This window comes from Equus caballus, chromosome 1 (assembly GCF_041296265.1).
Source record: "Equus caballus isolate H_3958 breed thoroughbred chromosome 1, TB-T2T, whole genome shotgun sequence".
NCBI classification, from domain to species: Eukaryota; Metazoa; Chordata; class Mammalia; order Perissodactyla; family Equidae; genus Equus; species Equus caballus.
The window spans coordinates 199,278,891-199,306,890 of NC_091684.1; the positions used below are offsets into that span (position 1 = coordinate 199,278,891).

The window sequence follows — 28,000 nt, forward strand, 5'->3', positions numbered from 1 at the left end:
GTGATACCTGCTTGTCATAAAAATATTAAAATGTTACAGAAATGTTACATTGAATACAAGTTTCCTTTAATAATTTTACTTTCTAGTTATAGTTACTGTTAACAGCTTAGTACATATGCCTCCACATATTTCCCATGTATATGTAATATACGCAGTATTTATACGAGTGCAAAAATGGTGGCATTTTATACACACTGTTTGAAAACTTAGAGCGCCTTCCACATCATAGTATTTAATTGTCTATTATGTTACATTTCTAATAAAACAGAAATTTTTTGGTTTTTGGGTAAAAAAGTCACATTTTGACAATTCCATATGTTTCAACACAATAGCAATTTATTTCTAGTATATTCAAGTACAATTTTAAAGTTGTATAAACTCCCTGATGAAATTACACATGGCTCATTTCCCAGCTTTGAACAGAGAATTATGTTACAGCAATAAGGACAGTTTTAGAAGGATATGAGCAGCTGAATTATGTGGAAATATGAAACCAGGTCCAGTTAATGCCATGCTTATGTCTTAAGAAGCCTGGCACACGGGTGGCTGCTGTATCCTAAGGAAGAGCGGGACTACGGAGAAATTTATCACACCGTATTATTGCTCACCAGGGCTTTTCATAATAAACTGACTCTGGTATGTACTCTTAAGTATTTCATTTCAAGGCAATTCCTTTCTGCGTCAATCACCCCCATGAACTCATAATATTCTCATGGGGGTTAAGTTACTATCAATGTCCTTTTCTTGGCGATCTCATAGAGAATAGATGTGCTAGCAAGAGAATGTGAATGATTTATCTCCTATGACTTAACCTCAGACCCTGCGCTTGCTTAAACTTGGGGAGGAAAATGGAAAATGCTGACAAGATGCTCATTCCTAAGTAGGAGATTCTTTTGGTCTTCTTAGCCACAGATAGGAATATTTCATGCTAGGAGGCTCTACAGAAGTAGGAAAGAGTAAGGAAACATCAGAGACCCGAGTGGGTGTTTCCTCTCCCCGTCTCCCAAGAGCACTTAATCTTTTGCTTTTCTAAGCAGATCCCTTGCAGCTGCTTAGCTCTCTGTTCGTGCCAAGAACGCTTGTTTATGCTAACTGCACCCAAAGAATTCGTCTTACACAAGCTTTCTACTCAAGCTCTTTTGCGATCTCAGACCTTAGCACATCCCCGGGGACACAGGCCACGCTTTTCTTTCTCAACAGTCCTTCTGGTCAAAGGAGAACGTAGGGGATTTAGTTCCTTAAGCGTTAAGTCCTAACTTAGCAGTGCTTGTGGTCCGTGTGTGTCCATCGTGGGGAAACCTCCCTGAGCTGTGTCCACATCACCTCGGGGTGTCGGCCCCGGGAAGGGCCTGGAAGGACAGTTCAGCGCAGCTGGATTCAGGTGGTTTTCTATCCTAACCTCAAAACCAGCAAGAACCAAGAAGTCTCAGAAACAGAACAAAACAACTTGGCCAGGTGCTCCTGGAGGAGACTGGTTTCGGATATTCATCCATAAGTTTACAATTTTTTAGTTCCATGAAAAATACTTATTTTGGACATATTATTAAAGTGCTTGAAGATCAAAAAATTATGTATCATGTTTTTATCATCAAACCCCAAATTACACAGTAATTGAGCTAATTCTCAACTTTTAAGATTCTTCCTGAAAGCTCAAAGGCTGTGAACAAAAGAAGTTCCTGTTGTTTAGCTGCGTCTGTTCAACCCCAAACTCAACATTATATAAACACTTGGATCATGAAAGCCATTCACTTAAACTGTCTCAGCTGCTGCCACGAGGCAGTCAAAGCCAGGAAGGGCCGAGGGTCACGCAGCCGTTCGCTGGCTGAGGGTGGACTCAGTCCAGACGCTTAGATTTCTCCACGTTCTCTTCACTGAACACACTTGCTTTTCCCAGCTCATCCAGATTAAAGACATTACAAACACAGACGTTTGCTGTCACCCAGATACAAGTGACAGATACCTTTTTTGAGGCATTTATATAGATAAAACCATCTATGTCCAGTCTTACCTGGCTGACATTACTTCTCTCCAGCCTCATATTTATTTCCCAGTTTCTCCTGAAAAGCCTATCGTCTACAGGATTCAGAGTTAGGTCTAGCCTCACTTCACTCACTTGTGAGCTGTGTGACCTTCACCAAATTACTTAAACTCTCTGAGTCTCTGTTTCCTCACTTTGTGAAATAAGGAAAACAGCAGCAGTCTCCTCAAAATGGCTGCAGGGAAAATGGGGTGAGAAGATGCAGATGAAGCCTTTACGGCAGTGCCGGGCCAGGTGAAGGACCAGCAGCAGCGCTCCGAGAAGGCGCCCTACGAGAATAAGTGTACAGGAACAGGAACAACAGGGAGACTGGGAGCTTGCCACTCATGGGTGGGCAACACAAGTCCGCTCCAGGCTCCAAAGTGGGTTTGATGGACATAACATACACAGTAAGCTGTGGTGTGCGACACCAGGGACAGTCGATCTGGACACTTTGTCCCGATTCTGTTCAGGGAGGCTGCTGGTAGCTTGCGATCAGCCACGTTGGGCGTGTCTGCACCGCAGGACACTGGCAGGAGCTGTACTTCAGGCCTCCCCCACCCCAGACGCCGGCTGTGGACCGCTCACCCACTCACCACAGGCAGAGGCCAGTCCTGAAGTCACACGAACCCAGGTTTGGGTCCCAGCCTAAAGTCGGACACGGACTCGTGTACCCCAGCCCTCAGCTTTAAGCGGGGGGACACGGCAGGTAGTGTAATGACTGATGAACAGACCGAGTGACACAAGGCTCTGAGACACTCAGCACATGGGACCCAGGACCTGACAACAAAGGGCGGGTGGCAGTGGTGTCACTGCCGCAAAGTCTGGAGTATTTTAAATCAGCCTGATGGCGGGTATTTCACTGCTTTTGCACGATACTTAATCAAGACAGGAATGTGATTTTAGGGTGAACTTGTCGGCTTAGGTTAGGAAAGAATTCGTTTCATGGAAAAAATTTCTATTCAAGTTCTTTTATGTTTCTGTTTGAGAAAATATTTAAACAAATTCAAACATCTAAACAAGTCAGTTTTAGAGCCAGAATCCAAGTTCGCTGAGTCTCCTCTGAGCATTTCCAACAATGTCGGGCCCAAAGCCAGGACATGTTACCACCTTTGTGACGCCCCCCGCCTCACGGGCAGGCCTCCCCCAGAGAAAGGAATCTGAGGCAACGCCAGCCCGAGAATCTTCTCCCTTAGACTATCTTAAAGCTTTCATCTTTCTTTGTGGAAAAAGAAAGTAGCTAAAAACTTAGGATGTAACAAGCTTCAAAATATCAAAATGCACAGAGGCCAGGGAAAGAAATCTTCAAAATATAAAAGTCTGTGGCTTGGAGGGTGTGGCTGAAGGGCTGGGTCCAGGGTCCCCTTGTCCTGGCGCAGGAACAGCCCGGACAAGCACACCCCGGGCCCCAGGCCTCCCCTCAGCTCCCTCGCCATCAGGGGGAAGCTGGTCCCCCTCCTCGTGATGCCCTTGGCGCAGGCCTGCCCTCGTGGCTCAGGGCAGTCCAGCCGGGCAGCTGGATGAAGGGCCACCCGTTCATTTCTCACTCTGTTGCAGGGCCTGTGGGGGGCGGGGGGGCAGGAAAAGGACACTGCAGACGCGACTTCAGGGACCGGTGGCGCCCGGGTGCCACAGCCCGTCGGCTGGTGAAGGCAGGCTGTGGAAAGGGTGGTCCCCGCAGGTCCTCCGGGATTCTGGGAAGGCCTGTCGCTTACTCCTCATCCGCACCATCTCCTCCTCCTTCTGCTGGAGAAACTGTCAGGAACACACACGGTGCTCGGTGCGCCCTGGAGCGGGGGAGCCTTGAGACCTGCGTGGACAGCCGCCTCTCCACCCTTGCGCGAGGTTCCCCGGCACAGCTATGGCGCTGCTGGAACTCCAGGAGGGGAAATCCTTTTCCGAGGTTGCAGGGTTCACTGACTGACTGTTTAGAGTTCAGGGTTTTTACTTCCTTCCAGGTGCAATTCTCCCGGCCCACAGGGACCGCTGGTTCCCACCAACAAGACCTTAGACTCCGAGTCTCCTTCTCTGAGCCGAGTTCAGCAATTCTGCTTCTCCGGGCGATCCCGAGCGGAATTCCGACAAGCGTACCCCCACCCAGTGTCCAGGAACACTGGCCTCCCTCTGGATCCACATCTCCCTCTGCGGACGCTGGACCCCAGGGTCCGGCTCCAGGGGCCTCCCAGCATAAAGGGTCTCGTCTGAGTGTCTCCAGCCCTTGACTCTTCCCACTCACAGTCTCAGGCTGCAGGCCCAGCTGGGTCCTCACGGCTGCTGAGGATGCTCTGATCGTGCCTGTGCGCTCACTCCAGCCTCCACCACGCAGCCCAGGTTGGGCCTTTCCCACTCGCCGGCCTCTTGGCTCTTCTCTCCCCAACCCCACCAGCAGCACCGCTCTGCAGAGCCAGACAACTCCTGAGTCCCAGCACAGGAAGAGGGTGTGGGTTCACTAAGCATGATGTCAGTCGCTGCTCCCACTCTGCAGAGAACAGATCAGGATCGTTGCTGCTCAGGAACAACGAGTCCTTGAAGGCACCTGGCCCACCTCACCGTCAGGTGGGTGAACGCTCATGTCTGTGTGACACAGGTGAGGCAGTAGAGACTCAGAGACTGGACATGGTCCCCTCAAGACACAGAGCCAGCAGGCAGACTTCAGAGCAACGCCCTCTCCTCTTGACTCCCCACCTTCACAGGCTGACCACACATCCTCTCAATGGCCTTGAAATCTCCGTCGCTCTCACCTCCTTTCATTCAACAATGGTCAGCTGAGCACCCACTAGATGGTAGTGTCTCTAAAGAGATGCCCTGTAGAGAGCACCCACTACGTACAGCACATCTATGTGGCCAGCACAGAGGAGGCGCAGGAGCCGAGAAGATGCACAGCACACACCCATCCTCCAGGACCTCCCTCTCCTTCCCACAAGAACCCGGAAGTTAGCTTGTCCCATTTTAAACAACGAAGTCCTCTCATCCTCCCAAATTACACATTTTTATTTATTAAATGTGTTAACTGTGTTAAGTAAATGTCTCCTCTGAACTGTGTCAGTCTCTCCCACTATCAGTGATGAGCCTGGGCTGCTCAGCCCCACGTCTATACCAGGAGATTTCAGGACTGGCTACTCTCCTGGCTCCACCTGAGTCCCCAGAAAGCAGAGCCCGAAGCTGCTTTGTGTGTTTCTACTTCATCAGGGAGAGCAGACCCAGGCCGGGCACGTGAGACGAGGAGAGCAAGGCAGCGAGCGGAGGAGAGCCAACATGAGGACACTTGGCAGAGTCTTCCGCCGTTAAATTCAATGGACACCTTGATGTCGTTGGGACCATCCTTACAGAGCCCTGATATGAACTGCGTCTGGGGCAGGGATGAAGGTCAGAAGTTTGCCCCGGACCTCACCGACCTCTGCACTGCCAGGCTGCACCTGTGTGAGTGCGGAATCAGGGACCGTGCCAGCCGCGGCATCCACGGGGAGCCTGGGGCCGGGAAAGCGTCAGAGGAGGGGCCGGGTCGGCGTGCACTGGCTCTGTCGTCTGAGCCCACACGAGTGCTGATTCCACGGCGGGCGTGAGCAAGTCCAGGCGGCCCGACGCAGGTGTCCAACATGACGACCATCCTGCTCACCTGCCCTCATGGACACGGGGATGACACAGCTGCCTGCAGCTGACGGCCGCCCTTCTCCGCCTGAGGCTCTAAGCCGAATGAGCCCAGTGCTGAGCCTCTGGGTAACTGTGCTCAGAAAAACCCACATCTCAACAGCTCCTGGGGGTCAGGCTCGACTGATCACACAGCTGGCTGCATCTGTGAACGAGGGATGTTCGATGCCTTCCACTTCTGGACTTGAATTTTAATGACTAAACGCCTACTATCAGGAACTGAAACATAGATTCTCTGTGCAGAGGAGTGGTTTTACTGCAACTTAGTAGCAATGATCTTTATAGACTATTGGTCTGCTAATAAATTTTTAACAGAAAGAGTGGTTTAAGAATGAATCAATAAAAATCATCGACTTTGGCATATGTTTCCAATATTCAATTGATTATATCCATAATTCTGCACAACAGGTGTAGTTGCTCCCCTCTTCCTTGTTGGCAGAACCCTCATTTCGCTTCAGCAGCCACCTCTCCCCCAGCGGCTCATTGTCAGGTCCTGATTGGCCAAAGTCTGTCGAGGTGGTCCCTTCAGCTGGCAAGTGATTCATTCATTCTGGTCAGTGAGGGATGGAGGGGAGACAGCCAAGGGGCTTTTGGGAAACATTATACTTGATCGTAAAAACATAAACAAGGAGGAGGAATGGCTTTATTGCCACTGGATGTTGTTAAGTAAGAATGGGATGCCTGGAGCTTCTGCAGCCATCTTGTGACGAGAGGAGAGTCAGCCTGAAGATGAGGCTGACACACTAATGAGGCAGGGTGGAAAGCCAGAGAGACCCTGGGTTCTTGATGACGTTTTCTAGTCACTAGACTGACCGACTCTGGAACTGCCCCACCTGTGCATTTGTTACATAAAATAATAAATCCTTTATTGTCTGGGCATCTTGAGTCGGGATCCATGTTACCTGCAGTTGAAAGTGCCCTGATACAGCAAGTCAGATCAAGTGGTTTGCCTGGGTGCAGGTTACAATTAATTTATACTGGAGAGCAAAGCAGAAGGGGACACTGCTTAAGATCAGAAGTTCTACAGGAATTTTATTCAGATTTTTCCATGAGTTTGGTGGGAAATTAATATATCTTCCTTAAAAATTTTACAATCTAAAACCATCTGTTCTGTGCCACAGAGCCTTGGAATCGTGGAGTCTTGACGGCTCATCTATCTCTAGGTTAGACTAGACCCAGAATCTTTTCCTGAGGGCGAGTGTGGCTTTGGCCTTGTTCTGTCCACATGACCGTCCTGGTCAGGGTCCTTAATTTCAGTAAGAGGATCCTGATTCTTACCCTTGATTGGCTGCCAAAGCATTTGGATCTGGTTTGAAATTAGCAACCCAGAATATCTCCATTCCAAGCGTTTGCTAAATATTACAACTTCCAATTCTCTATGGCCCCAGACCGATGCAAAGCTCAGCTGGGAGAAGGGAGCTCGCCAAAAGGCACAGAACCCATCATTCTGCCGGAGATCAGCAACTTCGACTTTGGCTCCAGCAGACCCTCCAGCGACTGCAGCTGCACTGACAAGACACCCATCAGTCATAAAATTACCCTTCAAGGTTATGTTTTCAGCTGAAGAATTTTAAGGAAACAGCCATCTAAGGTCTGTATTATACGTAACCCTACTGAAGCCCCATAGGCCCACCGTGCTGCCCAGCAGCCCCCTCATCTGCCTGTACCGAAACCATGACCCACACCCTCCAGTCTCAGAGTGGTGCCAGCATCCACAGAGAAAATGCCAGAAACCAGCTAAGATGTCAAAATGCAGCAATCTCTGACTAATATTTCTCAAACACTGTGCAAGACACAGCCAACAGCCATGCTTCTTGAAACATTTTTCTCCTTGTGCTTCTCTCACGCCTCATGGCTCCCCCAAAAGCTCCCCAAAGGCCCCTCCACCAACCTGAGCTCACACGCCTCGTCCTCCCAATTAGTCATGAACAAAATCCAGGATAAAAAGAGGAGTCCGCAAAGGCACAATGCTCTTTAAACGGCAGAGGGGGAGAAGAAACTGAGTGAGCAAAGCCAGAACACTCTTCAGCAGCTGGGGAGTGGGAGAGGCTGGCCGCATTCACGCATTGGTACCTTTGCTCCATCAAAATCCCTGTAGGGACTCGACAGGACAGGACACGCCGTTACATCACTGTGTCCTCCTTCCGTGAACACAGGAAACTAGTCCAGCGTCAGGACCACGGAAGCCTGTGCTCCTCCTAAACAGCAGATTCATTTCTCTGGATACTGAGAGTCCTCTGCTGGAACTGCGCCTGTGCTGCACACGCCTCAGGAAGCCTAGAGCCAACTTCCCCCACAAGCCCCGGAACGCACAGTGTAAGCCCACGGTGTGCACACGCACGTGCTGACGGCACATCTGGAGTGGATATTTCCGAGGCTCACTTTTCTCATCTACCCACCCCCTCATCTATTTAGGCTCCATGTAATTTTATAGATGACTGCAGATCCTCGTGGAATGAGGGGATGTGTTGAATGAATGAATGAATGAACGAGAGCACACTCTTTCCTCTGGCCCACCCTTCACAAGGTCGAGCTTGCCTTTTCCACGTTCGCCCCGTCGTACCACAAGCCCACTTTGCCCGGGGCTCCCTGCTCCCTCCCAGTGCCCTGGATCGAAAGCTCCCTGGTCGTCTGTGTCCGTGCCTTCTCTTCCAGGCCTCACCAGGTCCTCCACTTCCCACTCGCTCGCTGCTGCTCGTCTGCCCCTTCCCGTCCGTCCTCAGGGACGTGTTCTCGCTAGGCCCTCGTCACGGCATCCTGGACCACTGCGACAATTTGCTAACCGATTTTCTCCACCACAGACCTTCTCCATCTGGATCATCCTTCAGATGCTGCATCCTTACTCCCAAAGCACCACCTGATGCATATAAACTCCTTTTTTTTGTCTTTCCTAAATTTAAGCCTCCAAATTCAAATTTTATAAAAAACCATTGATTCTTTTACATGTAAACTATCTTTGAGTTTTCCAGGTGGACCCTGGGTAACCAAAACGATTTATCCCCTCACCTCAGGAAAGGAGAGATGCTGAAGTAATAAGGTATGTTTCTCACTCTTATACTGTAATTAGGTCTATCAAGCATACACGCAACCAAAATAATTGTCAATGCCCACATTTTGGATCCAGCTGCCAGATGAGCCTTTTCATTTCTTAAGTAAAACCTAAACTAACACCCTACTTTGGACATATCCCTATGCTAATCCCTTCTCATGACTGGCACATAAAGGACAAGGTTACATCTTAAGGGCAGTTATTCAAAATCAGGAGCTCGTCAAAAGCCCGGCGTTTATGTCTCTCTACCGTCATCTAAGGCTCGCCCACCTCCCTTATCTGCTCGAGGCAGCCCGACAACGACCAACACTTTAGGCCACTTGGTTATCACTATGAAACTCCTGCGCTGTCTGCTCCTCACACACTGCCTGAAAGCTGCTCTGATCTGAGCTTAGCAACCTGACTTTCCCTTCCTCACGTGTGAGGGTCTCGCAGCATCTACGAGCCGCTCCGAGCTCGCCCAGCTCTGACCTGACTGCGGTTCAGCCCTGATGACAAACCCCGTGTTGATATTGTTTGCTGATGGCTCCCATCAGAAGAACAGTCCACGTAAGCTCTGTGCTGTCTGAATAGATTCTACACGTTCCATTACCAGTAACCGGATCTCCGCAGATAGCTCTGCACGACTACGCCACAATCAAGACAGCGGTCCATGATTCTGACATATTAGAAAGACAAAGCATTTTTCTTTCTTTTTTTTTTTTTTAGGAAGATTAGCCCTGAGCTAACTACTGCCAGTCCTCCTCTTTTTGCTGAGGAAGCCTGGCCCTGAGCTAACATCCGGGCCCATCTTCCTCTACTTTCTATGTGGGACGCCTACCACAGCATGGCGTGCCAAGCAGTGCCATGTTCGCACCCGGAATCCGAACCAGCAAACCCCGGGCCGCTGAGAAGCGGAACGTGCGCACTTAACCGCTGCGCCACCGGGCCGGCCCCACAAAGCGTTTTTCTAACTTCTTTGGACACTCCAACCAAAAATTTAAAAAGAAATTCATCTAAAGAAAACCTCAGTAACTCGGACTGAAGCCCAGTTTACTATTATACAAGACAAACAGCCCTTTCAGTGTTGATAACATTAAAGACGGCTGTTGAGTCTGATTCCTGAATAAAATGGACTTACTCAAATATAAAAATTTACTCCATAGGAAGAAAACGTAGTGAATGTTTCAAAATTTTCTCACATCCCTTAACGTCTTTCAAACCACGTCTCCAGGTTTTATACTCACGCACCAAAGATGCCCCAGCAACAGCAGCAGGCGCAAATGGGCTCAGACTTTACAAAACTTTGGGTGGGAAAAATTTACCTGAAAGACTCAACAGGTGGCCATATCTTGCCTTATCTATAATTATCATAATCCAGGAAGAAGTAGATGATTTTTCAAAAAATATCTCACTTGACAGTTAAAATCTTTAAACCATGTGATTCCTGAAAGGCCAAGAACATACAATGAGCTAATGCTATTTTATAATCAAAACTGTCCCAGTTTTCCCTCTTAATAGGATCTGTCAGAATCCCCATAAATCCTCACTGTATAAAACTACTGCTCAAGCCCTGCAAGGCTCGACTCGACTCTTCCTCTGACAGACTCCGTCTGGAGCAGATGTGAGCTGCGGTTCCAAAAGGGCCGTGGCTGAACTCACCACCACATGACACAGATTTGGGAGACCAAATATAGTCAGACAGAGTCCAGTGAGAGCCAGCCTTGGAACGACACAGAACGGGGCCATGCCGGGTACTCCTCACCACAGAGGCCGTTCCCAGGTGCCCACACACACATCGGTGACACCTTTGCCAGTAAGCACACTCGGACCGTCCCTCTGGATCCTCCAGTCTGGACCACTGCGTGTCTGACCCAGGCTCACCGAAGGCCTCGGGAAGCCGACTTCTCCTGGGAGTCACAGGCCCCCTTCCCGACCCTTGTGGACCAGAAGGGCGACCTCGGGTACAGATGGCTCCCTTCCAGGACCTTTGGATGAACATCTAGATTGGGTCACAGGAGTTAAGATTTATTGTTTGTCTTTTTCCTTTTTTCTTCTTTCCTCTTGTGTTAATCTCTTGTGCTCTCTTTTTAACTGCTTCCTTTCCTGGAAAATTCTCTAAACTCAATTTGCCTTTCTCAAAGAATTCCAGTGACCACCAAACTTTCTAAGTATTAAATTTGACATACAGTCTCAGAACTCACTAAAATATATATATTTTAACCTTGACACGTGTACATGCTTTAGTGGGATTCTGGGCCCTGCCGATTAGCTGCGGTAACTGGTGTTTCTCAGAGCCTCAAAGGGATCCAAGGATGTCAGAAAATAAGGAGACGTGACTAATTATGCAAACGGCTCCAATTATTCTCCAATAAAGCTTGCAGGAATCATTGCATGATTTTTTTAACTCTCCCAGGGATTTTGTCCTCCACAATTAGCCCAATTAAAGTCAGACTGTTATTAGTAGCTATTCCCATTAAACAGCACCACAGGAGATCCCCTTGAGTCTGTTCTTGAATAACGAAGCAGCCTTCTTGTCCACACCACACCAAGACGTGATCCGCTCGTTGGACACGGCGATCTAGTCTTTCTGAGTATTCAAAGCCAGTCTTTCGTGTGCTCACATTTTATTGACAGCTTTACATGGTAACTTACCAAGAGCTGTCTAACATGGTGGATTTCATTGGTTTACACAAGGATTCCTGACTACAAGGTAAGCTCAATAATTTACCTATGACAATGGCCCCAGGAGCAAATAAAAAACTCAAACTTGAGTTCCTCAAGAAATTCTTATAAACTTGTTGGCTAAAATCGCCCTAAATAATAAAATTGCCGGTCAACCAAGATGGAGTCTGATAATATTCAATGCATTTTATTGTGTTTGGGTAAATACATCAAAAAACACAATACAAGTAATCAATAAAAGGAATATAGTCATCTGGTTAATCAAAACTGATCAAACCAACCCTTTGAGACTTATTCTCCTGACTAGGCCTAGGCAGACTGAAAATTGAATGCGAATGGGCTCCAGCTTTTGTATTACTTGTAATTATCCTCATATGTTTGTCCTTCTGTGCCCTTTACTGATGACACTGCATCAAAAAGTGACTGAGGCCCTCACGGCGAACTGCCTCTCTCGGAGTTTAAGATTTATTGTTTGTCTCTTTCTTTTTTACTTCTTTCCTTTTTGTGTTAATCTCTTGTGCCCTCTTCTTAACTGCTTCTCTTGCTGTAAAATTCTCTGGACTAAATTCACCTTTCTCAAAGAATTGCAGAGACCACTAAACTTTCTAAATATTAAATTTGATATATGGCCAAAATACAAGACAAAATTGTGTGTTTGTTCATCGTCTCTCTCCTCTAGAAACACAAGTCCCGGGAGAAGAGGGCCTCTGCCTTGTTCACTGCTGCACCCTAAGAGCCGAGATGTAATAGTCCCTGACGTGACAGATGCTCGAGGAGCATTTGTTGAATGAACAGGTTTCCCTCCCCTGCACAGATGGAGAACTTCCAACTTGGAAGGACCAGCCCAGCTGGCCTCTTGATGGTGGCCATGTGGACGGCCCTGGCTGTGGCCACTCAGGGCAAGCAGCGCTCCACCGTCAGCAGAGACACCTCTGAGGGGCTGTCAGAACCAGGAGCTCGGAGTCCTGGCTTTGTCACCCTCTGCTGCTTCAATAAGCAAGACTGACCAAGACCCAGTCTTGGACACAAGTGCACATCTCTCCAAAGCCAAGACTTACTTGGGGAGAAAGACTTCGGATGAGAGTGGACTTCTGACAGCCAACTGCCATTGAGAGCTGGATATGTGTGTTACTGGGACCACAGCTGTTCACCAGCTTTGCACACTGGGGTCACACTTGTATTCTCCATTTTGAATAAGTACACTCAGCTCCCTGACTTGGCCGTGAATTCTCAAGGGAGTGTTTGGTATGAACTGGGAGTTTTGTTGGTTGATGATAAGAAAATAGCTCCTAGAGTTTTAAATCTAGAGAAATGAAGAAGAATTAAAAGTAAGCCAAGATCTTCCTATTTGACTCTATGCTTCACTCATAAGGCCCCTGAAAATAGTTTTTAAACCGTGTGATACTGGAAAATGCATCAGCAGGGAGGCTGACTGAATCAATATCATTAAACATCTGCTGTGATCTGGTGTGGTGTCTGCTTATTCATCCTTCAGGAAAGCCAAAAATAAGCTCCTTTTTTCTGCTTGTTATTCGGAGAACAGCCAGAAAAGAACCTGACCAAGAGTAAAGGGTTGAACTGAGCCACTGACTTCTCGTCTGACCCTGATTCCAACATTTAACTTCTTTTCAACTGTTTCCTCCTCTGTTACACAAGGATCACATTTGTCTGTGTCTCAGAGTTGTTATAAGATTGTACAATGTAGAAAGGCCCTTATGATATAACCTGTCCTATATAAAAAGTGTGCACGCACCCCTTCAGCCACTGAATGCATTTCAAGCAGTATTTACATTGTGAGCCATTTCTTGTCACTGAAGAAAGCAGATGGGCCTCTGCGGTACAAATTTATACAGACAACAAGGTCACTGCTTTGCAAATACATGTGGAAAGCAAAGAGCCCCCTGCACAAAGTGTTCTTGAGAGGGAAGCCCTTATTCCAGCTACAGCTCCAGAAGGATTTGCAGAAGAGAAACCACACCCTGGGGTCACTGAAAGTCAGTCTGGCTCCGGCCAGCAGCTCACCTGTTCCGTTTCGCTTCAGCGCCAGCTCATAGCAGGCAGCACTATCGCTGCTGATGCCAACAGATATCGCTCAGTTAACTCAGCTTCTGCTGATGCAGAGGACGCATCATCACGTGGGAAGTGTTTCTTACCGACTAGGCTCCTCTGAGGAGATGGAAAAGAACTCTCTAGCATACCCCCTCCATGGTGGAATATGCAATGCTGCCGGATATCAATACAGAAACATGTGAAACCTCATGGCCCCTTCACACGGATGAGTGAGGAAGCACCTCCCCGGGTAGCTGCATGTCCTGGAAAGAAGAAGATGCCCCGGTATGAGAAGGAAGCGCTCCTCTTCCTGATGAATTCAGCCCAAGCCAGAGCACTCTGGCAAGCCCCCGTCAGCCTCCTTGGCTAACACCCCTTGTGCAGTGCACAAACCCTACAACTGCAGGGAATAATTTTTCAGCACTCGAGGACAGTCATTGTCACAGCCTGGCTTTCTAGCAATAACACTGTCCCACACATGTCTGTGTTTCAGAATTTACAAAGCACTTTCAACATGATCTCATATGCTTCCTTCAAGAATCACTTAAGGAGATAGTATTTCTATTTCCCAGATAAGGAGACTTAGATAAAGAAGTTAGGTAGGTTAAAGTATGTGGCTGGTGAGTGGCAAGGCCGGGCGCCAGCCTCCATGTCCCCTTCAGTGCTGCTTCCACAGCATCACAGCTGCTCCTTCTTTGTTCCCAGTTTAAACACAGGCTTATCTGGCTGCTTTTCATGCCTCTATCTCTCCCCACTCACATCATCTTTGTGGAGCCTCAGTCCCTGTCTTTTTAGAGCTTGGAGCTCCAAAATCCAGACACCACAACACAGGTCAACTCATGAGTCAACAGCCTCTGCCCGAGTGCACTGCAAGGGGATGGGGAACCAGACTGCAACCCTGAGCCTGCACGGAGCTCTGCTCTCGAGCTGACAGGACGCCCTTGCACAGAAGCTTGCCTGTGCTGGCTTCTCCCAAGGGTGCGGAATTACAATCCGACACCACAGTCTGACAACGTGGGGGATCAGAACTGGCCACCTCAAAACGTGTCTCTTTGGCTTATTCTTAAGAACAAAAGACGCTGAAAGAAGCTTTGACCTTCCCCTTAACTGCCTAAAAGAATTTAAGATGGAAGGCCTGTTCCAGGAAGGAGCTAATACCAGAAGATAACATTGTCTACAGACGGCCCAGCAAACACTTGTTAACAAACATTGCTTCTCCATCTCTGTGCAAATTGCCTTCCTCCCCTTTGGAGACCCAAACCCCCACCCCAGCCTCCTCCTTTGTCTTTAGCTGAAGATGGTATTTAAGGTGGCGGCATTGGCCATTCTGATGAGTTACTCAGTTTTCCTGGGTTTCTCCCATATAAACATGTTGCAAAGCTTTGATTATCTCCTGTTATTCTGTCTCATGTCAATTTAATTCTTAGCTCAGCCAGAAGGACCCACAGGATAGAGGAATTGTCTTCCTCCCCTACAACAACATTCACTGTACTCTCAATGCCACCACACTTACCCTCAGCTTTCCTTACTTTGTACCTGCAGCATTTAATTTTAGATCCTAAATGCCCACTTCAACTTAATCATTTATCATATTAATTTTTAACTCTTTTTCTGACATTCCATTAGCAACTCTCTCCTGGTCCTGCTTGATGTAGTGGAATCTACAAATGTAGCCAAGGTAAGTTCAATGCTTGATTTCAAGTCACGTGGGGCATCTCCATTGTATCTTCTACTAGTGATGGAGCCCTCAGCAGGCACATTACACTGTGTGAGGCTACGACTGTAAACGCACGAGAGCAGGAGTCAGCAAGGGCCTGAGGGTGGATGTCTTAGGTTTTGCAACCCACACGGCCTCTGCTGCAACTACTCAACTCCGCCATTAGAGGCCCAAAGCAGCCACAGGCGCTCCACCAGCAAGCAGGTATGGCTGTGCCCATACGGCTTCATTTACTGACACTAAACTTTGAATTTCATATAATTTTCATCTCACAAAATATTATTTCCTTTTGATTTTTTTCCTGACCATTTAAACATCTAAAAACCATTCCCAGCTCGCAGACTGTACAAAAGCAGGCTACGATTTGGCAAGGTTTGCTAGCCCTGATTGACATATTGTGAGCTAGCTACATACCAGATAAGGGTTGATATCCAAAATATACAAAGAACTCATACAACTCAATTGCAAAAAGACCAAACAACCAAATTTTAAAAATGGGCAGAGGACTTGAATAGACATTTTTCTAAAGAAGACGTGCAAATGGCCAACAGGTACAAGAAAGATGCTCAGCATCACTAATCACAGGGAAAAGCAAATCAAAACCGCAATGAGACGTCACTTCACACATGCCAGAATGGTCATCATCAGAAAGACAAGAAATAACAAGGATGGCGAGGACGTGAGAAAAGGGGACCCTCGTGCACTGTGGGTGGGAACACAAACTGGGGCAACCACTATGGAAAACAGCATGGAGGATCCTCAAAAAGTTAAAAACAAAACTACCATATGACCCAACAATTCCATTTCCGGGAATATATTCAAAGGAAAAGAAATCACTATGTGGAAGAAACATGTGCACCCCCATATTCTTTGAAGCTATTATCATTTACAATACCCAAGACATGGAAAAAACATAGACATGGAAATAACATCGACAGATGAATGGATAAAGAAAATGTGGTGTGTACACACACACACACAGGAAAATTATTCAGCCACACAAAAAGAAGGAAATCCTGCCATCTGCAACAGCAGGATGGACCTTGAGGGCATTATGCTGAGCAAAATAAGTCATGGAAAGACAAATACTGTACGATCTCACTTATAGGTGGAATCTAAAAAAACCAAACTCATAGAAACAGAGAATAGACTGCTGATTGCCAGAGCTGGGGTGTGGTGGGGTGGGGTGGGGGGACTGGGTAAAAGCAGTCAAAAGACACAGACGCCTGTCTGAGACGCATGAGTCCCGGGATGTGAAGCGCAGCACGCTGCTAAAGTCAAGAACACTGCATCATACACTGAAAGCCAATGTAAAAGTAAATCTTAACAGCTCTCCGTCACAAAAAAGTTTGTAACTACGTGAGGTGACGGATTTTAACCAAACTTACCGTGGTGACCATTTCTCAATACACACACATATCAAGTCAGCATGGTGTGCACCCAAAACCAAGACAAAGTTACATGTCAATTACACTTCAACAAAACTGGAAAAGAAAAAATGTCTCCTCTCCTCCTTACATATTCCATTAATTCTACACACAGGTATGTATCCTAGATGATACATTTTTATGAAAAGCCATTAAAACATAAGTAAATAGGAACATTTTGTCAATTTTGGACGCCCAGGTAACTGAGCCCAGTCTGGGCAGCACCGTTTCTGCACTCATGAGTATCACATACAGAGATGGTCACCATTTAATGAAGAAGCGTTTGTTAAGCGTTTACTGTGAACTCAGATGAAGGGCACGTGAAAAAGGAAGATGTACCCCTTTCAGTGAACTAACACTTTGGTGGAGGATTATATTTAAAAATAAATAAAAATAAAACCATTCTCAGCTCACAGACTACAAAAGCAGGCAGGTGTGCTGGCCCTGACGTGGACATCAGTCCTTGTACTAGCACACTGAGCTCGGGACAACTGTGCCCCACCCCGTTCCCAGGCAGTAAAACCACTAGAATCAAGTCCTAAAGCCCAGAGGGAAAACTAATAAAAATACCTTCAATGAAATACAGTTCAAAGGCTCCCTTCGTGTTTGATCACAGATTGCATTCATTTATTCACAGGAGGTTTCAGATTTTCATATTTCCCTTTTCTGTTCAAACTTCTGCTTGATGAAGCATCACAGAAAAAGCATGAGAAGACTCTGACTCCACGTTAACAATGAGCAGCTCCAGCATGAGCAATGGCTGTCCCTTGCTGCCTTTGGCCTGATGTCTGACCGGCCACACTGACGTTGCCTTCCTGTTTCAGGTCATTTTAATTCAGGTCCCACAGTCCAGGCCCCGGGTACTTGGTTTCTAGTTTGGTTGCATGCTTCTGTGAGTTAAATGTTTCGGATTCATGGCAGAGGGTTCTGGACAAATCCCTTTTCAAGAGGAATTTCAAGCTGGTAGGATGAATTGGGGAGAAGAATAAAGAAACGGAGAGATCACTTGTGCTGGAAAACGTAAAGTCTCCTCCCACACTACTGGCCTCATCAGGACTTGGACCTGAAAAAACTACACACTAGAAGATGAGAAACCTGTATCCTGTGGATTTGGCTATTCCGGGCTTTTGCTGTAAGGCCTGGATCACAGACTGCTGCCTAAGCCCTCCTGGGTTTCACAGGGCTGACTGGTGCCTTCCTTCCTTGTCTTGCTCAGTCCACCGTCGCCTCTGCTCCTCGCTGCTTCTGCCTCAACCAGGGATCTCTCAGCTTCTGCCCCTAACAGTTGCCTCCTCCTCCGTTGTGGTGGCTGTCCCATGGCAAAGTCTCTTTTTGAACTAGAGAGACTCTTCCCTCAGCATTCTGCTCTTTTCAAAGGGCAAAGTTGGGTACTTAGGGAGGAGAAGAATGCAAATTAAAACCAGAAGGCACTATGTTTCTGTATCAGATCAATAATGAATATATAATATAACGGAATAGACACATAATATATATATTCAATGTTGTAAAGGTGTCAGGAAACATTTTCACGAATTACAGGGGCACAGGAAGTCAGAACACTGGATGGCCTGGGGTACCATCTGCACATACGTCAAGGGCCTTGAAGCTGTTTGGTCCTTTAACCGCAGAAGAATCCTCAATATAGAAAAAAGCTTTCAGCACAAAGACATTCATTATAACATAATCACGGCAGAAAAAGGAAGCCCTAAATATCCAGCCATAGGGGAAGACTCAGTTAACTGAGCCGCATACAACTGATGAGTGGTGTAAGGACTTATAATACTACAAGGAAAAGTGAAAAAGCTGGATACACAGTTGTACGTACAGTATGACTCCCGCTTTTCAAAAGGATATTTGCACAGAAGCAAATTGGAAGAAAATATCCCAATAACTGGAAGTTTCCTCCCCTGCTCTCTGCACTTGTGTGATGAGGGCGGCGGCACAGACAGTACTCACAACGTGTGATCCGTTAGTGGTGTACTAGAGTGTTCAGAGAAAAGAGCTGAACGTAAAGTTGCAGAAACAAGATGAATGCAATGATTAAAAAAACGAAAACTCCACATTAAGGGCATCAAATTTAAACACCGACAGGAGCCAGACATGGCCCCTTCCAAGGGGACTGCCTCTCCTCAGCTCCTGCCGTCTGGAATTGCAGATTCAATTTTTTCAAGAAAAACCATAACTCTGGATTTAATGTGAAATCTCTTCATTTTTGCATGTTAAAATCTAACTTAAATTATAAATATACTGCATGGGCCAAGTAAAATGTGCCAGATGTTTCTCTGGCCCAGAGGCTGCCTGTCTGCACCTTCTGCTGTACATTCAAGTAAATACACACATCACACGTGCACAACCTCAGACAGACTCCAGGCAAAGTGGAGATAGTCACGGTGGCTGGATGAAGGGACTCCAGTGACTCCTATTGTTTTCTACACTCCCATATGTTATAAATTTTCTTTAATATGCACTATCCTTTTATACTGGAAGCTTTAAGGCATTATTTTTTCACCAAAGTACAGAGGTTTTTTTTTTTTCTTGGTGAGGAAGATTAGCCCTGAGCTAACATCTGTGCCAATCTTCCTCTATTTTGTATGTGGGACACCTCCACAGCACGGCTGATGAGTGGAGTAGCTCTATGCCTGGGATCTGAACCCATGAACTTGGGCCGCTGAAGCAGAGTATGCAGAATTAACTACTTGGCCGTGGTGCTGGACCCCAGAGTTTATCTTTTTTTGAAGATTTCTCAAGATCTGGAGCTTCCTTTTCTCTTTTTTTTAGGCAATTCTTTTCTTTTCTTTCTTTTTTTTTTCTTTGCAGGGGAAGATTCACCCTAAGCTAACATCTGTTGCCAATCTTCCTCCTTTTTTCTTCCTTTTTCCCTCAAAGCCCCAGTACAGAGTTGTGTATAGTTGTAAGTTCCTCTGGTTCTTCTCTGTGAGCTGCCACCACAGCATGGCTGCCCACAGACGAGTGACGTGGTTCCACGCCCAGGAACTGAACCCAGGCCGCCAAAGCAGAGTGTGCGGAACTCTAATGGCTAGGCCAGCAGGGCTTGCTCTGGAGCTCTTTTTCTTATTTCTCTCTACATACTATAGGCATTAAATTAAGCTTTTAATTGTTCTTAAATAGATGTTACAGAAACCACTGACAGATCATACATAGATACAAGACTTAGAGACACCAGCATAAACAATGACAACCATGAAAGTGGACAGTCAGGTGGGACGTCATTCCCACGTTGCTGCCAGTCACCCTTGCTCTCCCCAGCCCTTTGCCTTCATCCCTCTGAAACCCATTAGAAAGAATTGTGTCCCTTGAGCTGACTTCATTACAAGAGAGCAGCCGAGGAGGAGGAGGGGGGCAGCAGCTAAGCTTATGAGAACTTAGGATAATGCAGGAAGAGTTGATGGCTTGGAGAAAGATGTCAGGGAAATAATCCGTAACCAATCTATAAATGAAAATTTGGGAGAGTTTATCCTGAGCTGAAATCTGAGGACTATGGCCCGGGGCCTTTCTTCCCGAAGCAAGAAAGGGCACCAAAGAAGTGAGGTATACAGAGTGGTTATTTACCCCCAAACAGGGTGTTTCACATATGATTGAAATGTCCCTCCCACAATAGTCATGAGATTGCCCTATCGGCACAGCACTTGATGGACACAGCAGGTAGTGGGTCTGCTATCTCCAAGGGCGCAGCAGGAGGCAAGTCTATTGTCTTGAGCTGGGAGGTCACAGGTGAGTGGAGCAATCAGTTTCTAGCCTAAGGAAAGATGCTTAATCCTTAAGGAGATGCCAACATTGGGAGGGGGAGGGAAGTTGCACCTTTATCTCAAGGGCCTTTGTTCTTGCCATAGGGAATGTCTGAAGCAGATACGCAATGCATGCTCAACAGCCACAGTCAGGCCCTTTTGGAAAAATAAGGTCAAGCCGAATTAGGTTTACACCAAATGGCTTCCTCATATCCTCCAATATATCCTATTGCTTGCCATTTCTATTCTGTCAAAGTGAAAGATTTTACTCTTACCTTGAATTATTTTACAAAACTTTGAAAGCTGAGCTGTTTCTCCAGACATTAAAAAAAAAATGGGGAGCAAAAGACCATCTGCAGTTCTACTCAGGACAGGGCTGCAGATGTCGGAGAAAAGGCAGAAGGAAGTTGCATTCGCTTTTCTGCAATTCAAGACACTAAGGGCCCTTTTAATTTCCTTTACATTTTCCTTCTAAGTTCAAAGGGATGGTTCACGTTTCACTTTGTGCTTAGAGGTGGCAGGAGTCTATTCTCATTCATTCTTTTGCTTCTCCTTGAGAATGGCCCCTGTTTCCAGGGCTGCTCTAGAGCCTGGGGGGTGGGGGTGGGACTTCCTGCCTCATCTGACAGAGAAGTGTTTGGAGAGGTGGGTTTCCCGGAGTCCTAGGGCACTGGGGGGCCGGGGGTCGTGAGGTGAGGTGGCTGGGGGAAGGGTTTGTACACCTCGGAACTTCTGCCGGGACTGCCTGGTGTTTCCTGGATTTGTCCCCAAACGGTTACATGGTTTGTCTCAGTGATGTGCTGGTAAACGTTTAACGACCAGTTCTCTGAGGAAAAGAACCTTGATTTACTGCATCTGCTGATTTTCGTGGTGTAAACACTCCCACTCTAGCTGATTTCCAGCCACCAACCTGCCGTGCAGAGCCAGGAAGAGACGCAGTGCACTCCTCCAGCTCACCTTAGCTCCTGTGCTGCCACACAGACAAGCCCAGGGGTTGCTGCTTCCCAGCGAGGAGCTCAGCCTGGAAGACCTCCGTGCGGGAAGTCCAGCTCTACCCTCTGATGCTGCTTTGACCTCTTTGTTAGAACAGTCTTACGCCATGATCTTTCTCAGCGAGTCAGATTGCTATATGTCTCTTCCTATATTTTATCTTTTTCACTGCATTGATTTTATTTCTTTACTGTTGTTTATTTCAGATGGGGGACACTGAATTTGAGTCGCTCCTTCCCTCAAAAGGGTAGGGAGGTCATGCCATGGTCAGCAATAAGAGGTCCTCTCGTGCTCACTTCGCAGCACGAATACTAAAAGTGGAACGACACAGAGAAGACGAGCATGGCCTCTGCACAGGAAAGGCATGGAAATTCGTGAAAAGTGTTCCACATTTATCTAGGAACCACCTATCCATCTGGTGGTTCCGGATCACTCAGACAGATGCTTAGGCTGAGGATGGCTTTTTTCTCTAACTCTGAGTTAATTCTGTCCCCGTGTCACCATCCTAAGTCTTCTCAGAAATCATTGAAATGACATGGCTGGAACGTGTATTGGGTTTAAAGTCCAAGTCTGACTCCACCACTGGCTTCCTGTGTGACCTGCCACATGTCACTGAAGCCTCTCAGGAACTTTATTTTTCCTAAATTGAACCTCAAGCAAGAAAAGGTCGCTCAATCCTGACTCACACCGGCAAAATACAATGAATGGAAAATTCTCTCCGTTGGATCTGCCCTTTCCTCCCCAACCAGGGCTCTACAGTAAGAGAACCTACGGGCCCTTGGGGATGAGGAACGACCGTTGCTTCCAGCTTGTGTTGATTTGTACTCTGTCAGGAAGCACAGATCCCAAGCTCATCAGAGACTGCTTAACTTCCATAGGAAGCACACAGGAGGAAATTCCTCTTTACCTGTGCTGGACACACCACTGCTGCGACCCTACGTTTCACGCCTTTTCTCTACACAGACATGCCTGGACCTTTGCTGTCTTCTTTGTCACTTCTTTGTGTCTTCTTCCTTGCCATCTTTGTGTTAAGCCCCTTCATTTACCACCAACCTCTAAGTATTTATGAAATGACTTAAAAATTAAGGAGAGAGAGAGAGAAAAAGAGGTCTTCTCAATTCATTTAAAACAGTTACGAGGGTCAAAATAACAATATATTTGTTTAATTTTTACTATGAAAGTAAAATATGTTCTTTGCAGAATATTAAGAAATATGGTTAGCAAAAGAAGAAGAAAATAAGCAAAATGAAATAAATAAAAACCACCCATAATTCTAACAACCAGATATAACCACTGTAAATAACTGGCATATTTCTTTCTAGACATACACATAACGTTAGTGTTCACAAAATGAGTTCATACCGGACATCCTGTTTGGCAACCCTCTCCTTTCTACGTCAATAAACACTTTTTGTTTTGGGGTTTTTTTGAGGAAGATTAGCCCTGAGCTAACATCTGCTGCCAATTCTCCTCTTTTTTTTTTTTTTTTGCTGAGGAAGACTGGCCCTGAGCTAACATCCGTGCCCACCTTCCTCTACTTTACATGTGGGACGCCTGCCACAGCATGGCTTGCCAAGCGGTGCCATATCCATACCCGGGATCCGAACCAGCAAACCACGGGCCTCAGAAGCGGAATGTGTGAACCTAAACGCTGCGTCACTGCACCAGCCCAATAAACACATTTTTATTGTATCACTTTTAATGGTTGCAGGGTGAGTATTCCATTATACTGACATACCTTGTTTAACGAATACCCTATAGTTGGGCATTGAGGCTGTTTCTTCTATTTTGCATCTTTGTACTTGCATTTTCATATATTTGTGTGATTTTTCTTCTAGGCTAAATTTCTGAAAATGTAACTGCTTGATCAAAGAGTCCCAGATTTTTTTAGACTTTTGATTGGGCTGCCAAATCAAAGCTATAGATTACAAGGCTGGGGAAGTGAAGCCGGGTGCATCTGGAAGGAGTTTAACTTAACTGACAGAACGCTATTATACAGTGGGAACAGGAAATAACTTGTACTTAAAATGACCGCTGAGGGAGGAGGGGAAAAGGAGGCCCGACCTTAACCCAGAAAAGGATTTCCTAGAAAGGTGGAAGAAGGCCCGAGCAGGACCCCGGAAGGCGGTGTGTCGCGATCTGCTGTCTGAGACCTCAGAGGTTGGCGCTTCGGAACCACGCTCAGCCGCCTCCTGAGAGATCAGGAACACCAGCTCTGCGTCCAGACTGGGGCCGCGCCCTGGGTGACGGGCTCCTGCCGCAGCCCTGCTGGTCAGACGCCCCGACTCGGGGGCTCAGAACACCCGGCTCTGTCCCCCTCCTCACCGCCCTGCAGTGGTGGCAGCAGCTCCTCCAGACTGAGGCCAGACACAGGATGCAGGAAGCAGGAAGCAGGATGCAGGATGCAGGATGCAGGATGCGGAGCTCCCTGGGCATCCTCCTCCAGGACCACTGAAGGACCGCAGCTGCCGGGGCGGGACTAAGGCCGCTGCCCTCAAGATGGCGTCGGACTGTCACGTGGACTCCTCTGTCCATACCCATTGGCCAAAGTGAGTCACGTGGCAAGCCCACCGGAAGGGCGGGGAGGGGGCATGGGCTGAACGCGGGCTGGGGGCTGCGGTGCTACCCGGGCGGGGTCCAAGGGGCGGTCGCTGGGGTCCCCTTGACGGTGGCCAGGGAGAAAAGTGCAGACGCGGACAGCGCGGAGGCACGGAGCCGGGCAGCTGGCTGTGTACCTCCCTGGCGGAAGCCCCGCGCCGCCCCTGACCACCGCCGGGTCGCCCCGAGGAAGGGCTCACAGCGCTGCCGGCCACGTGGGTCCTGGTTGGCGGGCCTGCCGTTTCTACATAGGATCTGGGAGGGCTTTCTTTAAGAAGAGAAGTGCAGAATTACAAATATAAAATTAGATTAAAAAGTGTTTAAGATGAAAAAAGAAACCACAATCACACATTTTGAAAAAATTTATATTACCAACAAAAATAACCCCAAATCCGGAAAAATGAGATCTTTTAATTAACCAACTACTTGACACACCTCTACAATCTGTTTTTCTGCATTTTTTGGCTGTAAATGTTTTGGTGATCTGTATTTGACAACAATTTTATAATATCCTTTCGATAGAGAGAAGAGAGAGATTTAGTTATTCCTCTAGCATGGTGGATTCTGACTGTATATTTCAAACTTGTTTCTGCTCCACAACCCTCAGGCTTGCAGCACCGGGCACCCGGGGCCATGTTCATAGCGTGATACCACCACTGGCCCTGGACCTTCACGTTGGATGAATTAAGGCACCCGTCAGAAAGAGCATTCCTGGAAACAACGCAGATGTCTGTCAAGTGGTAAATGGATGAACAAAATAAAATGTTTAGCTATAAAAAGGAATAAAGTACCGATTCATAGTACAACATGGATGAATCTTGAAAACATTATGCTAAGTGAAAGAAGCCAGACACAAAAGGCCACGTATTTTATGATTCCATTTATATGAAATGTCCAGAATAAGCAAATTCATAGAGACAGAAAGTGGCTTGGGAAAGGATTAAGAGATTAGGAGCTGGCTGGCAGTAGGAGGAGGGAAGAGAGAGTAATGGGGTTTCTTTTGGGGGGTGGTGAAAGTGTTCTAGAATTAGATAGTAGTGATAGTTGCACAGCCTTGTGAATATACTAAAATCAGTGAATTTTATGCTTTAAGAGGGTAAATTTTATGGTATATGAATTATATCTCAATTTTAAAAAAAGGACATTCCTGAAAGTCATTCCTGCGTTCAAACAGCTGGAAATAACTGTAGCCAGAAGTGCCTGCACACTGTGTAAATACATCATACGGAACCCAACTCAATGTATCTTGAACTTAACGTCCCTTTAGCCAGATACCAAAATACCCTTGGCTGCCACACGAGGTGAAAACATGGTGCTGGGGGAAGTCAGCACAGCAGGAAACATTGGTTTTACTTTTGCAAACTTTATAAAAACATACGACCAAGTGAACACAATGTCAGGGCCCTGAAAGGGGCCCGTGCAAATGAGGGCTCTGAAGTTTAAGTACCAAGTTAATCCTTTCATGCCCAGTCATTCCCCTCCCCACCCCCACCCCTGTGAGGGCCACACACATTTAAAGTTTAGAAAATGGTCAAGTGGTCTTGAATCTTTTTTTTCTCACTGAGGAAGATTTGCCCTGAGCTAACATCTGTGCCAATTTTCCTCTTTTTTTGTTTGAGGAAGATTTGCCCTGACCTAACATCCATGTCAATCCTCGCCTACTTTTTATGTGAGATGCCACAACAGCATGGCTGATGAGTGGTGTAGGTCCCCACCTGGGATCCGGACCAGTGAACCAAGGCGGCTGAAGTGGAGCATGCCGAACTTGAATCACTACGCCACAGGGCTGTCCCCCGTGAATCTTTTTATATGGCTTCTTGAAGGAAACAAAGCAATAATTTCTTAACTAAGGTATTAAATCCTATTTACCTTGTACCTGAATAGACTGACACACTTCCCCTGGAAGGAAAAAAAGCTTATTTTCCTTGTCCAGGACTTTGCAATTTTTTCCTTCTCCATGAAATAGAGAGTAGCCTCTGATTGGGGTCTCTCTCAGTAGGGTCTGCCCCTGCCCAGAGGATCAAAGGACAAATTTCATTTCACCACCAAGGCCTGAGGAGAATTCCAGAGCCCTCTGCACTCTTTGCACTGATGACTCAGTCCCTGGGCTGGCGCTCCGGCTCCTGGAATCCCCTCTGTGTTGCCCTGATCGCCTCGTGGAGCTGGCTGGCTCTTGCTCAGCTGGTTTGGACTCAGGTGTCCATAAATTCTCCAGCTTCCTGGAACCAAACCGTTTCTCAGCCCAGAGGAAGCAGCTCTGCCAGATCCGGGGGCTTGAAATTCACTTATTTTAGGGTTATATAATTCCAAATTCCAAAGCATCAGTAAAGATATTTTTCTGACTTTATGTTTCTGACTTTGAGTCACCCATTTCCCAATGACCAAAAAATATTCTTTTGCGTGCAAACTTCTAACCTTCCACTCAGGTATTAACAAAAAATCATGTTTAAGAAAAATAAATTGTCCCTGCTTCCTAACCAAATTTTCACTTCCTCTTCTCATCTCATTTTCAGCAAAGATGTGTGAGTAAACACTAGTCTCAGTGCCACCAGAGGGTTGGCTCCCGGGACACCTGGCTGGTTTAGCCAAAACTGAGACTTTCTTTCAAAATGGTGGACCAGGTACAAGTTGCACTGCCCTGCAGATTCCTAGAAACAGTGTGCTTAAAAACTGGGTTAAGAATTTGGTCATAAATAACTTAAAGAATAAAAGTTGAGGAGGTTGGATTGAAAAGGACATCTGTAGTGCAGACTCCTCTGAGGCCTCTGAGAAGGCAGGAGCGGACTAAGAGGAGTGTGCACCTGGAAGCTGCATAAACTCTCTGCAGGAAGGGGTCCAAGGCCACAGACAGGGTGTAGATTCTATGGCAACAGAGCCGGGCAGCGATGGTGGAGTGTCCGCCTCCAGGCTCCATCAGGGCAGAGGCAGGGCAGCAGGTGGCCGATGACCTTAGGAGGGAGTGATGAGAACAAACATCTAAGAGACTAACCACTAAGCTTCCCTGCCAGGTGATGCATCCTGTTCTTTCTCTTCCTGAAAGCACGCCAGATGCAAGTCACAAGGGCAGCTCTCGTGTCTTTCCCAGGCAGGCTATGCAAACAGATGCGACAGAGCATCTCACAGGGAATCTCAACCACAGAGACAAGCCTGCAACCAAGAAACACGGAGTAGTCTAGAAAATCAACTCCACGATTGGAGACAATGAACTAAAGAAATGGAAAACTTATGTGTGATAAAATAAAGTTGGTGGAACAATCAAAACAGCGCTGAAGGACTAGAACCCCCTTTCTTCTTTCTCAGGCCACAAGTCTTTCCCTTTCTTCCATTGCAATCCATTCCTCAATTGGGCACTCCCACTATAGTAGGAACATTTTAAAGACATTTCTGTATTTTCCCAAGTAAAAGATATTTGGGGAAAAAACTTGCCTTAGGGTGAGGAGGGTTTGCACACCTCCTTCGTTTCCCCATTTCCTGTTTTGAAGAAGGGGCTCCCCTCTATCCACAGGTGAGGCACCGTCGTCATCGCTCTCCAAGGCAACTGCTCCGGCTTGCTAACGCTTTCTGCTGTCTCCAGGCTCCACGCCGCCCGTCCTCTTGTTCATTCTCTGTGCTTGAGCCAAATTGAACTTTCTACAATGTGAAATCTGTTTACATCACTCTGGCTGCTCAAACGCTTTCAATGTCTCCTCTTAGCCCTTTGTATCCAGTTAACTTTCCTTAAAATGGCCCACAGGACCTTGCGGATCTGGGTCCAGCCTTTCTGTCCAGACTCACCTCGTGACACCTCACAGCCATTCCCCCATCCCCTTTGTCCATGACGCACCCAGAGCAAACTCCTGTCACGTGTCCTCTCTTCAGCAGGCTGTTTTCTCTGCTAAGGACAGTTTTCCCTTCCCTTTTCACAAGGCCGGCTCCTATTATGCTTCATGTTTCAGCTCTGGGAAGCCTCCCTGGGCCCCTGGAGCCAGCGGTGCCTCTTCTGTGCCCCGATGGCGCTCTGTACCTCGCTCTGCATTTCCTCCTCTGGACCATGTGTTTTCTTGTCTGTGTCTGCTCTGCCAGATCAGCCCCAGAGCAGAGGCTTCTTTGTCCTCT

The 28,000-nt window shown here is 47.0% G+C and overlaps 3 long non-coding RNA genes and 1 other non-coding gene across 5 annotated transcripts; 2 read left to right on the forward strand and 2 right to left on the reverse strand.

Moving 5' to 3' along the window:
• Nucleotides 1-11,990: 11,990 nt before the first annotated feature.
• On the reverse strand, nucleotides 11,991-23,803 carry LOC111769571 (uncharacterized). Of its 2 annotated transcripts, XR_011441215.1 has the most exons (4): nucleotides 23,633-23,803; nucleotides 22,215-22,381; nucleotides 17,142-17,962; nucleotides 11,991-13,690 (listed from the first exon to the last, which is right to left on the reverse strand). It is a non-coding gene; the product is annotated as an uncharacterized lncRNA (long non-coding RNA). The 2 variants fall into 2 exon arrangements; XR_002802392.2 differs by lacking the exon at nucleotides 22,215-22,381 and having other exon boundaries at nucleotides 23,633-23,777.
• LOC111769856 (U6 spliceosomal RNA) lies at nucleotides 21,596-21,703 on the forward strand. Its single transcript, XR_002802684.1, has one exon. It is a non-coding gene; the product is annotated as a U6 spliceosomal RNA (small nuclear RNA).
• Nucleotides 23,722-27,171, forward strand: LOC138925289 (uncharacterized). The gene is made up of 2 exons (XR_011441220.1): nucleotides 23,722-23,856; nucleotides 24,513-27,171. It is a non-coding gene; the product is annotated as an uncharacterized lncRNA (long non-coding RNA).
• On the reverse strand, nucleotides 24,253-27,976 carry LOC138925286 (uncharacterized). Its single transcript, XR_011441219.1, has 2 exons — nucleotides 27,332-27,976; nucleotides 24,253-24,635 (listed from the first exon to the last, which is right to left on the reverse strand). It is a non-coding gene; the product is annotated as an uncharacterized lncRNA (long non-coding RNA).
• Between the last annotated feature and the right edge of the window lie 24 nt (nucleotides 27,977-28,000).